Below are 16,666 nucleotides of genomic sequence, written 5' to 3' on the forward strand. Positions count from 1 at the left end.
ACTTCTTCTTTTCCTATCTGGATTCCTTTTACTTCTTTTTCTGCTCTGATTGCTGTGGCCAGAACTTCCAACACTATGTTGAATAGTAGTGGTGAGAGTGGGCACCCTTGTCTTGTTCCTGATTTCAGGGGAAATGGCTTCAATTTTTCACCATTGAGGGTGATGCTTGCTGTGGGTTTGTCATATATAGCTTTTATTATGTTGAGGTATGTTCCTTCTATTCCTGCTTTTTGGAGAGTTTTAATCATAAATGAGTGTTGAATTTTGTCAAAGGCTTTCTCTGCATCTATTGAGATAATCATATGGTTTTTATCTTTCAATTTGTTAATGTGGTGTATTACATTGATTGATTTACGGATATTAAAGAATCCTTGCATTCCTGGGATTAAGCCCACTTGGTCATGGTGTATGATTTTTTTAATATGTTGTTGGATTCTGTTTGCTAGAATTTTGTTAAGGATTTTTGCATCTATGTTCATCAGTGATATTGGCCTGTAGTTTTCGTTTTTTGTGGCATCTTTGTCTGGTTTTGGAATTAGGGTGATGGTGGCCTCATAGAATGAGTTTGGAAGCTTACCTTCATCTGCAATTTTCTGGAAGAGTTTGAGTAAGATAGGTGTTAGCTCTTCTCTAAATTTTTGGTAGAATTCAGCTGTGAAGCCATCTGGTCCCGGGCTTTTGTTTGCTGGCAGATTTTTGATGACAGTTTCGATTTCCTTGCTTGTGATGGGTCTGTTAAGATCTTCTATTTCTTCCTGGTTCAGTTTTGGAAAGTTATACTTTTCTAAGAATTTGTCCATTTCATCCAAGTTGTCCATTTTATTGGCATAGAGCTGCTGGTAGTAGTCTCTTATGATCCTTTGTATTTCAGTGTTGTCTGTTGTGATCTCTCCATTTTTATTTCTAATTTTGTTGATTTGGTTCTTCTCACTTTGTTTCTTAATGAGTCTTGCTAATGGTTTGTCAATTTTGTTTATTTTTTCAAAAAACCAGCTTTTAGCTTTGTTGATTTTTGCTATGGTCTCTTTAGTTTCTTTTGCATTTATTTCTGCCCTGATTTTTAAGATTTCTTTCCTTCTGCTAACTCTGGGGTTCTTCATTTCTTCCTTCTCTAATTGCTTTAGGTGTAGAGTTAGGTTATTTATTTGGTTTTTTTCTTGTTTCTTGATGTAAGCCTGTAATGCTATGAACCTTCCCCTTAGCACTGCTTTTACAGTGTCCCATAGGTTTTGGGTTGTTGTGTTTTCATTTTCATTCATTTCTATACATATTTTGATTTCTTTTTTGATTTCTTCTATGATTTGTTGGTTATTCAGAAGCGTGTTATTTAGCCTCCATATGTTTGAAGTTTTAACAATTTTTTTCCTGTAATTGAGATCTAATCTTACTGCACTGTGGTCAGAAAAGATGACTGGAATGATTTCAATTTTTTTGAATTTTCCAAGACCAGATTTATGGCCCAGGATGTGATCTATTCTGGAGAAGGTTCCGTGTGCACTTGAGAAAAAGGTGAAGTTGATTGTTTTGGGGTGAAATGTCCTATAGATATCAATTAGGTCTAGCTGGTCCATTGTGTCATTTAAGGTTTGTGTTTCCTTGTTAATTTTCTGTTTAGTTGATCTATCCAAAGTTGTGAGTGGGGTATTAAAGTCTCCCACTATTATTGTGTTACTATTAATTTCCTCTTTCATACTCGTTAGCGTTTGCCGTACATATTGCGGTGCTCCTATGTTGGGTGCATATATATTTATAATTGTTATATCTTCTTCTTTGATTGATCCTTTGATCATTATGTAGTGTCCTTCTTTGTCTCTTTTCACATCCTTTATTTGAAAGTCTATTTTATCTGATATGAGTATTGCGACTCCTGCTTTCTTTTGGTCTCCGTTTGCATGAAATATTTTTTTCCAGCCCTTCACTTTTAGTCTGTATGTGTCTCTTGTTTTGAGGTGGGTCTCCTGTAGACAGCATATATAGGGGTCTTGTTTTTGTATCCATTCAGCCAATCTTTGTCTTTTGGTTGGGGCATTCAACCCATTTACATTTAAATAATTATTGATAGGTGTGGTCCCATTGCCAATTTACTTGTTGTTTTGGGTTCACGTTTATACAACCTTTCTGCATTTCCTGTCTAGAGAAGATCCTTTAGCATTTGTTGAAGAGCTGGTTTGGTGGTGCTGAATTCTCTCAGCTTTTGCTTATCTGTAAAGCTTTTGAATTCTCCTTCATATCTGAAATGAGATCCTTGCTGGATACAGTAATCTAGGTTGTAGGTTATTCTCTTTCATTACTTTCAGTACGTCCTGCCATTCCCTTCTGGCCTGGAGGGTTTCTATTGATAGATCAGCTGTTATCCTTATGGGAATCCCTTTGTGTGTTATTGTTGTTTTTCCCTTGCTGCTTTTAATATTTGTTCTTTGTGTTTGATCTTTGTTAATTTGATTAATATGTGTCTTGGGGTGTTTCGCCTTGGGTTTATCCTGTTTGGGACTCTCTGGGTTTCTTGGACTTGGGTGGCTATTTCCTTCCCCATTTTAGGGAAGTTTTCAGCTATTATCTCCTCGAGTATTTTCTCATGGCCTTTCTTTTTGTCTTCTTCTTCTGGGACTCCTATGATTCGAATGTTGGGGCGTTTCACATTGTCCCAGAGGTCCCTGAGGTTGTCCTCATTTCTTTTGATCCTTTTTTCTTTTTTCTTCTCTGCTTCATTTATTTCCACCATTTTATCTTCTACCTCACTTATCCTATCTTCTGCCTCCGTTATTCTACTCTTGGTTCCCTCCAAAGTGTTTTTGATCTCATTCATTGCATTATTCATTTTTAATTGACTCTTTTTATTTCTTCTAGGTCTTTTTAAACAGTTTCTTGAATCTTTCAATCTTTGTTTTCCAGGGCTATTTATCTGTAACTCCATTTTGTTTTCAAGATTTGGATCATTTTTATTATCATTATTCTAGATTCTTTTTCAGGTAGATTCCCTATCTCCTCCTCTTTTGTTTGACTTGGTGGGCATTTTTCATGTTCCTTTACCTGTTGGGTATTTCTTTGCCTTTTCATCTTGTTTAGATTGCTGTGTCTGGAGTGGGCTTTCTGTATTCTGGAGGTCTGTGGTTCCTTTTTATTGTGGAAGATTCACCCAGTGGGTCGGGTTAGACGATTGGCTTGTCAAGATTTCCTGGTTAGGGAAGCGTGCGTCAGCGTTCTGGTGCGTGGAACTTGATTTCTTCTCTTTGGAGAGCAATGGAGTGCCCAGTAATGAGTTTTGAGATGGGTCTACGTGTTAGGTGTGACCTTGGGCAGCCTGTATGTTGATGTTCAGGGCTATGTTCCTGCGTTGCTGGAGAATTTGTGTGGTATGTCTTGCTCTAAAACTTACTGGCTCTTGGGTGGTGGTTGGTTTCAGTGTAGGTATGAAGGCTTTTGGACAGTCACTTATTACTTAAAGTTCCATGTAGTCAGGAGTTTTCTGGTGTTCTCAGGTTTTGGGCTTAAGTCTCCTGCCTCTGGATTTCAGTTTTACTCTTCCTGTAGTCTCAGGATTTCTCCAACTATACAGCCCTGATAAGAAAACTTCTAGGTTAATGGCTAAAAGATTCTCCCCCATTAGGGACACCCAGAGAGGTTCACAGAGTTACATGAAGAAGAGGAGAGGGAGGAGGGAGATAGAGATGAGCAGGAGGAGAAAAAGGGGGACTCAAGAGGAGAGAGACAGATCCACGCAGCTGTCTGTTCCCAGAGTGTTCTCCGTAGCCCCGTCACCTACAAAGATTCATAGAATTGGATTGGGAAGAGAAGGGGAAAGGAGGAAATAGAGGTGTTCTGAGGTAGAAAACAGAGAGTCAAGATTGGGAGAGAATAATCTTCGGTTTAAAAATAGGGCTTCTCTTTTTTTTTTGTAAGGTTATAGTGTATTGAAAATGAAAATTAAGGAGTAGTAGAGGAGTACTAGAGGACTTTAAAAGAAATAAGAGAAAAAGAAAAATAGAAAATAGAAGAGAAGAAGGAAAGAAAAAAAAGAAGAAAAAAGAAAAAAAAAAAGAAAGAAAAAGAAAAAAAAAAAAAAGAAAGAAAAAAAAAATTTTTTTTTCCCCCTAATTAAAAAATCGTAGAAGTCTATGGAAATGAAAGTTAAGGAGTAATGGGGGAGTAATAGGGGATTTTAAAGGAAAATAAAAGAGAAAAAATAAAAAAAGGAAAAAAAAAGAAAGAGAAAAATGTAAAATTGTATCTAGGAGTTTCTCTGGAGCTGTTGCGGTCAGTGTGGGTTCGGCTCAGTTTCAGATAGCTCCTCCTTCCAGCTTACGCTTCTCGATATCTACAGGCCTCTTCCGGTGTAGTCAATGTTTCCTAGAGGGATTTTAATCTGTTGCACCAGTCCCTTCTGAAGCGGTTCCCTTTGTTTATTTGGCTTCTGTTTGCCGGTCTCTTCAGAGCCTCATTTCTGCCCTGACACAGGCGGGCGGAGGTGGACTCTTACTCAGGTAGCTAGTTCCGTCGCACTGCCGGGAGGGGCTGGCGCTGCCGGAAGTGGCTGGCGCTATGGGGACGGGCTTGGGCTGCGGGGTCGGACTGGTGCTGCCGGGAGGGGCTGACGCTGCTTTCTCCGTCTGCGCTGCTCAGGCCCCGGCTGCTCTATATGGAGCACGCCCCGCGCTGCGCGAGGCTCCAGCCCTCGGGTGTTCCACAAAAGCGTGGAGCGAAAAGCTGCGCCTGCTCTCTGTGCCTTTCCCGTCAGAGCGGTCCAGGCAGCCAGGGGCTTGGTGGGCGCACTCTCCCCAGGTGTGGCGCGCCCCCTCCCTTCCACGGACCCAGTTTCAGTTTCCGCTGGCGCCAGTCGGGTGCGCGCGCCTTCTGCCCTCCGCGTCCCCAGCCCCAGTCCCTGCCCGCGCCGGTCGGGTGCCTGCGCCCTGTGTCTCGCCGCGACCTTCCCCTACCCCCTGCCTCCTGCCTCCGGCGGGGCTGGGCCGGTCTGCAGCCTGCGAGCTCCTCTCTGGACCCTCTCGGTCTCTTTGTTCTGCGAGCGGCCGGCAGTGTGTTTGGGCCGGTTAATTTACTCTCTCTCTTTTGGTCTCCCACAGTTCAAGTTGGCAACTCACAGAAGCTCCCTCCGATTGTCCTCAGGACTCTCAGGCCCGGACCCTACCCCAAGCAATGCCGCCTAAGAGTTCCCGGGACGGATCTCCGTCCTTAGCTCTTTTGTCTCACTTTTTATCTTTTATATTTTGTCCTACCTCCTTTTGAAGACAATGGGCTGCTTTTCTGGGTGCCTGATGACCTCAGCTAGCGATCAGAAGTTGTTTCGCGAAGTTTGCTCTGTGTTCAGTTATTCTTTTGATGAATTTGTAGGAGAGAAAGTGATCTCCCCGTCCTACTCCTCCGCCATCTTGGCTCCTCTCCAGTTGTAGCTTTTAGCAGCACATTTCTCATTATATTTTTCCAAAGGTACTATTCCATGATTACATTATACACCATGTTTGCACCTCAAATCATCAACGTCTGCTAGCCTCTCAGTTCAGTTCAGTTAAGTTGCTCAGTTGTGTCTGACTCTTTGGACCCCATGAATTGCAGCACACCAGGCCTCCCTGTCCATCAGCAACTCCCAGAGTCCACCCAACCCATGACCATTGAGTTGGTGATGCCATCCAACCATCTCATCCCCTGCGGTCCCCTTCTCCTCCCTCCCTCAATCTTTCCCAGCATCAGGGTCTTTTCCAATGAGTTAGTTCCTCACTTCAGATGGCCAAAGTATTGGAGTTTCAGCTTCAGCATCAGTCCTTCCAATGAACACCCAGGACTGATCTCCTTTAGGATGGACTGGATGGATTTCCTTGCAGTCCAAGGGACTCTCAAGAGTCTTCTCCAACACCACAGTTCAAAAAGCATCAGTTCTTCGGTGCTCAGCTTTCTTTATAGTCCAACTCTCACATCCATACATGACCACTGGAAAAACCATAGCCTTGACTAGACGGACCTTTGTTGGCAAAGCAACGTCTCTGCTTTTTAATATGCTGTCCAGGTTGGTCATAACTTTCCTTCCAAGGAGTAAGCGTCTTTTAATTTCATGGCTGCAATCACCATTCACAGTGATTTTGGAGCCCAGAAAAATGAAGTTTGACACTGTTTCCACTGTTTCCCCATGTATTTGCCTTAAAGTGATGGGACCATATGCCATGATTTTAGTTTTCTGAATGTTGAGCTTTAAGCCAACATTTTCACTCTCCTTCTTCTCTTTCATCAAGAGGCTCTTTAGTTCTTTCTTCTTCACTTTCTGCCATAAGGGTGGTGTCATCTGCATATCTGAGGTTATTGATATTTCTCCCGGCAATCTTGATTCTAACTTGTGCTTCTTCCAGCCCAGCGTTTCTCATGATGTACTCTGCATATAAGTTAAATTTAAGCAGGGTGACAATATACAGCCTTGACGTACTCATTTTCCTATTTGGAACCAGTCTGTTGTTCCATGCCCAGTTCTAACTGTTGCTTCCTGACCTGCATACAGGTTTCTCAAGAGGCAGGCCAGGTGGTCTGGTATTCCCATCTCCTTCAGAATTTCCCACAGTTTATTGTGAACCGCATAGTCAAAGGCTTTGGCATAGTCAGTAAAGCAGAAATAGATGTTTTTCTGGAACTCTCTTGCTTTTTTGATGATCCAGCAGATGTTGGCAATTTGATCTCTGGTTCCTCTGCCTTTTCTAAAACCAGCTTGAACATCTGGAAGTTCACAGTTCATGTATTGCTAAAGCCTGGCTTGGAGAATTTTAAGTATTACTTTACTAGTGTGTGAGATGAGTGCAATTGTGCGGTAGTTTGAGCATTCTTTGGCATTGCCTTTCTTTGGGATTGGAATGAAAACTGACCTTTTCCTAACCTCTCAGCTTCATATTAATGCCTTTAGTTTCCTTTGTTCTCTAGAATTTTTTAAAAGAGATATATAAGCTATAAAATATGTGGATTATGTTAATAGCCCCTTCCACTTTTTGATAAAAAAATAAAGTTTGTTTATATAACTTGATTTTCATCTACATTGAAAAACTGGTTAAGGACTAAACATTAAGTATGATAAATTACAATGAACTGAGCTGTGAAAAACAGAATGCTTTCAGTTCTTGTCTTATGAAAGATATTCATTAAATATCTAGCAGAAGTTGTAAATTGTAAAGTTGTAAAAAGTTGCAGAGGTTGTGAAAAAAGAAGTACACAAATTAAGTTTGCAAGAGATACTAAATTTGAGACTTCATCATTCCATAGGTAGAAAAAGAAACTATGAGTCCTCCCAAGCCTCAGAAATATGGGCAGAGTTTTGAGGATGAGGGTTTTTTGGTATTTATTATTAGAAATTTCTGGTGTGTGGTTTAAAGAAATCTAAAATTGAAGTAAATTCTACTTATCACAGTATGGAAGTTTCCTCTATTAATATGTATTTTATTAATAAATCTTAAATAATCACTCTGCTTCTGGGGCTGTTCTTTGTTTTACTTTTGAAGGACTACAAATGATTAGCCTTGATTTTTAACTATTAATAAACTAATTGATAGGTTCTTTCCAATATGCCAGCCTACTATATATTCTGACTTGGAAAGGAACAGAGACAAAGGTTCCATCTTCAGTAGAATGTCCTTATCTGGTAATGGGTGTCGAGGAGATGATACATAGCAATCTACAACAGTAGGACGGGGATCAGGTGTCCAGGTAAGAGTTCTAGGGGTACCACTAAATTCTTTTTCTAATTTTAGAAATATAATTGACTTCACTGAACCTCACTGTTTTAGAATTCAGGATAATATCATATTCAAGGTCATTTTCAGCTCCAAAATACATCAATTTTGTAAATAAGAATCTACTAAAAATACCTTGAGAAAATATATTTTTATTTATATCTCATTATGAACTCGAAGGAGTTAATAGAATTTGAGGGACTCATCTGAGACAGAAAGTAATAGCAATAATACAGAGCTTACTATTGTCTGAGCCTAAAACAATGCTTGGCACAATAAAGGAAAGAAATTGTATGGACCTAACAGAAGCAGAAGATATTAAGGAGAAGTGGCAAGAAAAAACAGAGAACTATACAAAAAAAGATCTTCATGACCCAGATAACCATGAGGGTGTGATCACTCACCTAGAGCCAGACATCCTGGAATGTGAAGTCAAGTGGTCTTAGGAAGCATCACTACGAACTAAGCTAGTGAAGGTGATGGAATTACAGTTGAGCTATTTCAAATCTGAAAAGATGATGCTGTGAAAGTGCTGTACTCAATATGCCAGAAAATTTGGAAAACTCAGCAGTGGCCACAGGACTGGAAAATGTCAGTTTTCATTCCAATCCCAAAGAAAGGCAATGCCAAAGAATGTTCAAACTACCACACAATTGCCCTCATCTCACACACTAGCAAAGTAATGCTCAAAATTTTCCAAGCCAGGCTTCAACAGGACATGAACCGTGAATTCCAGATGTTCAAGCTGGATTTAGAAAAGGCAGAGGAACCAGAGATCAAAGAGCCAACATCTGTTGGATCACAGAAAAAGCAAGAGAGTTCCAGAAAACATCTACTTCTTCTTTATTGACTATGTCAAAGCCTTTGACTGTATAGATGACAACAAACTGTGGAAAATTCTTCAAGAGATGGGAATAACAGACCACATTATCTGTCTCCTGAGAAATTTCTATGCAGGGCAAGAAGCAACAGAGAGAACTGGACACGGAACAACAGGCTGGTTCCAAATCAGGAAAGGAGTATGTCAAGGCTGTATACTGACATCTTGCCTATTTAATTTATACACAGAGTGCAACATGTGAAATGCCAGGCTGGATGAAGCACAAGCTGGAATCAAGATTGCGGGAGAAATAGCAACAACCTCAGATTTGCAGATGACACCAGCCTTACGGCAGAAAGTCAAGAGGAACTAAAGAGCCTCTTTGTGAAAGTGAAACAGGAGAGGGAAAAAGCCAGTTTAAAACTGAACATTCAAAAAACAAAGATCATGGCACCCAGTCCCATCACTTCATGGCAAATAGGTGGGGAAGCAATGGAGACAGTGAGAGACTTAATTTTGTCAGGCTCCAAAATCACTGCAGATGATGACTGCGGCCATGAAACTAAGAGACACCTGCTCCTTGGAAGAAAAGCTAGGACCAACCTAGACAACATATCAAAAAGCAGAGACATTACTTTGCTGACAAAGGTCCATCTAATCAAAGCTATGGTTTTCCAGTAGTCACGTATGGATGTGAGAATTGGACTATAAAGAAAGCTGAGCACCAAAGAATTGATGCTTTTAACTGTGGTTTTGGAGAAAACTCTTGAGAGCCCCTTGTACTGCAAGGAGATCAAACCAGTTAATCCTAACATAAATCAGTCCTGAATATTCACTGGAAGGACTGATGCTGAAACTGAAATTTCAATATTTTGGCCACCTGATGCAAGGAACTGACTCATTGGAAAAGACCCTGACGCTGGGAAAGATCAAAGGCAGGAGGAAAAGGGGACGACAGAGGATGAGATGGTTGGATGGCATCACCAACTCAGTGGACATGGGTTTGAACAAGCTCCAGGAGCTTGTGATGATCAGGGAAGCCTGATGCGCTGCAGTCCATGGGGTCACAAAGAGTCAGACACGACTTAGTGACTGAACTCAACTGAAAACAATGTTTTTTAGACAAAAGATTTATGGCTTCAAAGGTACTTCACTTGGTAATATTTACTTATGCTTTTTGTTTAAAATTTTCTATTTTTGATTCTCCTCATTTTTATAATCAATGGAAATGCTATAATTAATATTCCTATATGTTCCTTTATGCATTAAATTATGAAATATTCACAGTTTAAGCACCTCTGATGCATTTATAGGATATAATCCTGCCTGTGATTCTTGGACAATATTAGCATTAAGAGAACCTAATAGGGTTAAATCTAATAGGGTTAAATCTTTAATTTCATATAAATCTCTTGCTGATGCATACATTTTAGTCCTCAATGCCACGGAAGCATGCCACATATTCTAGAAACTTTTCCTTTATTAAAATGATAATAGATACCAATACTTTCTGCAGTGCTATTCTGAGAAATTGCTTAAATAAAAACAATTGAAACCCTAGAGGTAATAGAACATGAAAACTTCCACCTAGGGTGGCATAGTTCGTTTTAGAGAAGTAGAAGGCCAGTAGTTAATGACTTCAGAAAATTTGCAAGTCATATCAAAATTAGCCTGAATAAGATATTTTTTTTCGTCTTCCTCAGGGATGGAGGCAACTAAGAAGTACCATATGTTGAACAAGAAATTATCTGATTAAAAATAACAACTTTTATTAAGCCACCAGAGAGATAACATGAGAATAAAGAAATTGCATTTACGTGTCCTAATATAGAAGAGAAAGCAAAACATAATGTGGTTGTGTGTGAGCCTATCTTTTTCTAATTATTAAAAGGCACCAGAGAAAACTAGTGCATATTGTGAGTGTGTAGTTTTAAGTTAGATTGTAGGAAGGCCGCTTGCTTTGAAATTTGCAAACAGAGAGAGTGCTGGGTCTAATTTAATCTCATTTAGTAAATATCCATATTGGTGACTATAGAAATTTAGATAACATCAAAACTTGTCATATATTCATTGAGAACCTGTTATCATTTTTCTCTGATTTTGCATTCATGTGAATATAACCCCCAAAACAGATTGAAGTAACTGAACCAAAGAGGAATGTAATGTAATTATTTTCAGGTCCAATAGATACTGACTTGATCTATTAGAATAAATTAGGAGTACCAGCTTGAAAAAAACAATAACTACTAAACAGAAATTCAGTGAGAGAAATAAACAGAGTTTGTGAGCGATAATATGAAAGAACATGGAATTAAACACTGTCTTACTTCTGTTACAAAATGTATCCCTCAATTTTCTCCATAGTTTACTTCCTTCTTTTGCCTTTTTTGGAATCAAACACTGGTATAAGGTACTTTTAAAAACTCATTGTTTCCTCACGGTTTAATGGACTCACAATTATAAGTAGATTTTTATGTTACATAAGAAACAGTGGATGTAATTTCATCATTTCTCACCTATATCAGAGTTGAATGTCTCCCAAACCAGAGAAGAAAACTCATCTCTGAATTATCTGTCACTGATAGAACTTTATGTAATAATTCCCGGTATGATTGTGGATAGGCATTTGATATGTTACTTCATTTTTCTATTAACCCAATTTAAATAAAGCTAAATTTAGATTTGGCAAAAAGAAGAAAAAAAATCTCTATATCCCTCACATTTTCACAACTCTACATCATCTTACCTGAAAGTGTGCCCTATGAATGAATTCTGTTTTTAAAATACTAAACTCACATCTGCCAATAAAGCCAATATTTATCTATTTCTGGACTCTCTAGGACTATACTGTCCAACACGGTAGTCATGAACTGCATGGGGCTATTTAAATTACAATTTAACTATTACAATGAAATTCAATTAAAATTCAGTTCATCAACTCACAGCTAATGCCATATTCAATGAGGAAAGACTGAAAGGTTTTCCTCTATGATCAGGAATAAAACAAAGATGCCCACTCTAATTAACTTCTATCCAACATAGTACTGGAAGTCCTTGTCAGTGCAATTAGTCAAGAGAAAGAAACAAAAGGTACAAACTGTAAAGAAATCACTAAAATTATCTCTGCTCACAGATAACATTATCTCGTATGTAGGAAACCTAAAGGTTACACAAAAAATAGCTGTTAGAAGTAATAAACAAATTCAGCAGAGTTGCAGAATACAAAATTACAAGCAAAACTCGGGTTTCTGAACACTGTCAATAAATAGAAAAAGAAATTAAGAAAACAATTCCATTCACAATACCATCAAAGAATAAAATACTTAGATATAAATTTAACCAAAGATAAAAGATTTGTTCACTGAAGATACAAAACATTTCTTAGAGGAAAAAAAAAAAAAAGACCCAAATAAATGAAAGACATCTCTATTCATGGATTGGAAGACTTAATTGTTATGATGCCAATATGACCTAAAGTGATTTATGGATTCAATGCAATCCCTATCAAAACCCCAATGGTACCTTTTGCAAACACAGTAAGGAATCATCTGCAAAATCATATGGGAACTCAAGAGAACACAAATAGCCAAAAAATTTTTGAAAAAGAAAATCAAACTTGAAGAACTAACAATTCCTGATTTCAATGCATATTGCAAAGCTATAGTAATCAAAATTCTGTACTGACTTTAAGAAAGACATATAGACCAAGGAATAAAATAGAAGGTCCTGAAATATACTCTTGATTATATATGCAAATGATCTTCAACAAGGGTGCCAAGGCCACTAGGTGGCAAAAGGGCAGTCTCCAACAAACTGCAATGGGAAAACTGAATACCCACATGCTAAAAAATAAAATTGGATATTTACACTGTATACAAAAATTAAGTCTAAATGGATTAAAGACCTAAACATAAAACCCAATGTTATAAGATTCCCAAAAGGAAACACAGCGAAAAACTTTGTGACATTGGGATTTAGCAATAATTTTTTGGATGTGATAGCATAAGCAGAAGTGATAAGATAGACATATATTACTACATCAAACTCAAACATTTTGTTCATCAAAGGATACAATCAACAGTGAATAGGTAAAATCTAGGAGAGAAAATGCATGCAAATCACAGATCTGATAAGAGATTAATATCCAGAATATATGAAGAATTACAACTCAAAAACAAAATCAAATAATCCAATTTACAAAAAAGTGAAAAGACTTAGACCTTTCTCCAAAGATTGTATACAAATGGCTAACAAGTATACGGAAAGATACTAGTGAGAGAAATGTAAATTAAAATCACAGTGAGTTATCACCTCACAATCATTAGTATGTCTACCACTTTAAAAAAACAGAGAAAATAATACATTTTGGCAGAGATGTGGAAAAATTGGTATGTGAACTGGGATAGTCAACAGCAAATGAAATTAAAATTTAAAATAACAGTAAGAATAATTTAAATTAGAAATAGAGTTACTCATATAATCCAGCAATCCCACTTCTGGGTGTACATCCAAACGAGCTGAAAGCAGGATCTTGAAGCATTATTTGCAAACATGTTTATAGTAGCATTATTTACAATTTATAGCATTATTTACAATTATAAATGCCCACTGACAGACAAATGAATAAACAAAATATGATAGATATTTACAACAGAATACCATGAAACCTTAAAAATCAGGAAATCGCATCACATACCACAATTAGGATATTGTTAAGTACATGATGCTTGGTGAAGTAAACTAGTTACAAAAGGACCAATACTGTATGACTCCATTTATGATATATCGAAAGTCGTCAAATCAATAGATATAGAAAGTAACAATAGCAGCTACCAGGGGCTGGGGACCTGGGAAGGGATAAGGGGAAGCTATTTTTTAATCAATACAGAGTTTCAGTTCTGCAAGATGAATAGCTTTACAATAAAAATATACTTAACGCTATTGAACAAAACTGGTAACGATTGCACATTTTATGTCGTTTACCACAATAAAAAAATGAAAAAAAAATTCCATTCCTCTGTTACTCTAGCTACATTTCAAGTATTCAACAGTCACATGTAATTAATGTATTGTACCGTATTAGACACACAGATTATAGAAATTTTTTATCTTTACAGTGAGTTTGACTGCATAGCCCTGCTCTAGAACTTTATTTTATCCCTAGCTCCAATATAGTATCCTATCTTCACATGCTTTTCTATAAACCAGATGTCACAGATGTTCACTATAGATTTTTAGTAATACTTTCAACATATTGACTCCTTCTGCTCTTCATTTCACCATTAACACAAGCACTAAACATTGTATCAACACAAATTTCCATCTTTTATTTGCCACAAAGATTGCCAAACAGTGCAAAGAAAAACAAGCGCAGAAACAAACAGAAAAGAACAAAACTGTGTGGTCTATGCTATTACAAATTCATCGCTCCCACTATCATTTGATCAGTCTTTTGAAATACCTGGAATTATGGTACCCTCTTCTCCTTCTCCACAGTCAAGCTAATCTAAACTTTTAATTACCTTGTCACATCCTTTCACTTATCTCTGCAAATGCACTTGGCTCCATGAAACAGAGATACGTACAGCTATAACAAATATTTTATATATATATATATATATATTTATATATATATCTCCATATATCTATATAAAACCCAGTAGCACACACAAGCCTGATTTGTGAGACTCTGACACGTGATGATGTGAGGAAGTTTCTCAAAGCATGAAACTCTCCAGAGGCTTTGGGAGCATGGGAGCACCATCCAGAAAGAGAAGGTACTGAGAAGGGGGTTACACGTCCAGGTGATGTTGGTCACCAGCACGGCAGAGAGTGCCTGGGTCTGAGAGCCTGGAAGGGCAGCAGCTTGAGGTCTGTATAGTCCCAGACCTGTCCATGGCTAGCAGAGAGTAAGCTCAGTTTCATGGGGTGGGCAAGCCAAGCAGACTGAAGAGGGCAAAGTATCTGATTTGGGCTGTGTTTAAAATAATCGGGTGTATAAAAATCTCAGTTTAGCACCAACAGAATTCTGAGCTAATAATGAAAAGGTGTCAGCCTGCTGTGAACAACAATCTGGGGGCCAACATACAAAGGCCATCTTTGGGTCATTAATATAACACCTACTTATTTAAACCAGCTACAGCCTACACACTTCTTTGTTCTTTAAAGTTTCATAAATGAGGATCTTTCTGCTTTTCCAAGACTAATAACTCTTCTTGGGCTCTGGATTCTATTACTTGTTGATCCTTCAGGAAATGAGACTTATTAATAGGGCTCTCCTTCACCTGCAAGTTCATGTATGAAATACAGGAGTAGTGAAAAATAATCTGTTGTTTTTAAGAAATTAATGCTCTGCTTATGCCAAGCATAGGATAACTCTGTATCTATTTTGAATTTTCATTGAATAGTTTGAATTAATAAAGGGAAAATGCTAAGTATATTAGGAACTTTTATTCTACTTCCTGCCATAAAACTCAAGATCATGATAAGGCCTTTAGGTCACCCAAGTTTATACCTTAATGGAATACAGGGAAATGAACACTTTTAATTACTTTTTTGTAATCTGTGTCTCACAACAAAAAGATGATGCTGAAATCCTTTATTTTGCCCAAGAGTGAGCTTTAAACCTAATGCTTCTCTTTGACTCAAATACCTCTTTCTATTTTTTAAGTTTAATATTATTATAGTTCTTACATAATATTTAAGCAATATCAGATTTTCTCCATCTTAACATAGATATATACTATTGCACACATGCACACACATGACACACACACAAGCATTAATGGCCTCTGGGTCATAGTATTCAAATTCCCTCTAGACAGTGAAGCCTCTAATAAGTGTTCAGTTCAGCTCAGTCGTTCAGTGCTGTCCAACTCTTTGTGACCCCACGGACTGCAGCAGGCCAGGACTCCCTGTCCATCACCAACTCCCAGAGTTTACTCAAACTCATGTCCACTGAGTCAGTGATGCCATCCAACCATATAATCCTCTGTCATCCCCTTCTCTTCTGCCTTCAATCTTTCCCAATATCAGGTCTTTTCAAGTAAGTGCTAGCAGATATCTACAGAATGAGTTAAACTTCTCATTTTATATCATAAGTCATAACTGTATACCCCTTTTTATAAAGCTTCAAAGGTTTTATTCTACAATATTTTAAATGTGAATTTATATTTCAGTATGATGCAGTTTTATATTTTATAGCTCTTGTATTCTATTTAGAAACCTGAAGAGAATTTGTACAAATCTGCATTATTTTGTTAACTATGCTATCTTAGGCTAGTTACATGATCTTAAAGTTTTATTTACTCTCAGTTAACCAAGAATAAAACTGAGTGACTTACAAAACACAATTAGAAGAAGATGAAATATATACAGCTTGTGTGGTAAGTAGAAAACCTCCAATCAGTATTTACCACTACAGTAAATAAACATCTATGTTCCTGCCATCATTTTCACTTCACCCTACCTTTTCCCCTTATTAATAAAACCTCAGGGGAAACACTGGTTTGCACAAATATTTGGTCTTTGCTACTTGTGGATTTTCATCACATTTTTGCTATAGATTCACTTAGGATTGTGCATAGAATTTAGTTTGTGTGTGTGTGTGTGTGTGTATTTTCATCACATTTTTGCTATAGATTCACTTAGGATTGTGCATAGAATTTAGTTAGACTGTGTGTGTGTGTGTGTGTGTGTGTGTGTGCACGCGCGCTTAGTCGCTCAGTCGTGTCCAGCTCTTCATGACCCTGTGGACTGTAGTCCACCAGGCTCCTCTGTCCATGGATTTGTCAGGGGAGATTACTGGATTGGGTTGCCATTTCCTCCTCCAGGGGATCTTCCCAGTTGAGGGACTGAACAGGCATCTCCAGTGAGTCCCGTATTGCAGGCGCCTTCTTTACCTGCTGAGCCATCAGGGAAGATATAGCTTGTCCACTGGAACATAAAAGAATTCTGTTTGTTATTCTAAGAAATATTGCTCTTCCTAATGAAGAGAAATAAGAGCCTAAGGACCCACGCCGTTACCTTATTTTTTCTAACTATTGGACACGACTATGTGAAGACTTGATGCCAGGCACTCCTGTGGTTCTCTTGCTAGCACCGGGAGAGCCATCACTGGCACACTGACAAA

The 16,666-nt window shown here is 38.0% G+C and overlaps 1 long non-coding RNA gene across 1 annotated transcript in view; it reads right to left on the reverse strand.

Moving 5' to 3' along the window:
* Window positions 1-16,666, reverse strand: part of LOC122425631 — a 155,989-nt gene that overhangs the window by 38,629 nt on the left and 100,694 nt on the right. The gene's annotated exons all lie outside the window — the stretch shown is intronic.

Source organism: Cervus canadensis, chromosome 23 (genome assembly GCF_019320065.1).
Source record: "Cervus canadensis isolate Bull #8, Minnesota chromosome 23, ASM1932006v1, whole genome shotgun sequence".
Taxonomy (NCBI): Eukaryota; Metazoa; Chordata; class Mammalia; order Artiodactyla; family Cervidae; genus Cervus; species Cervus canadensis.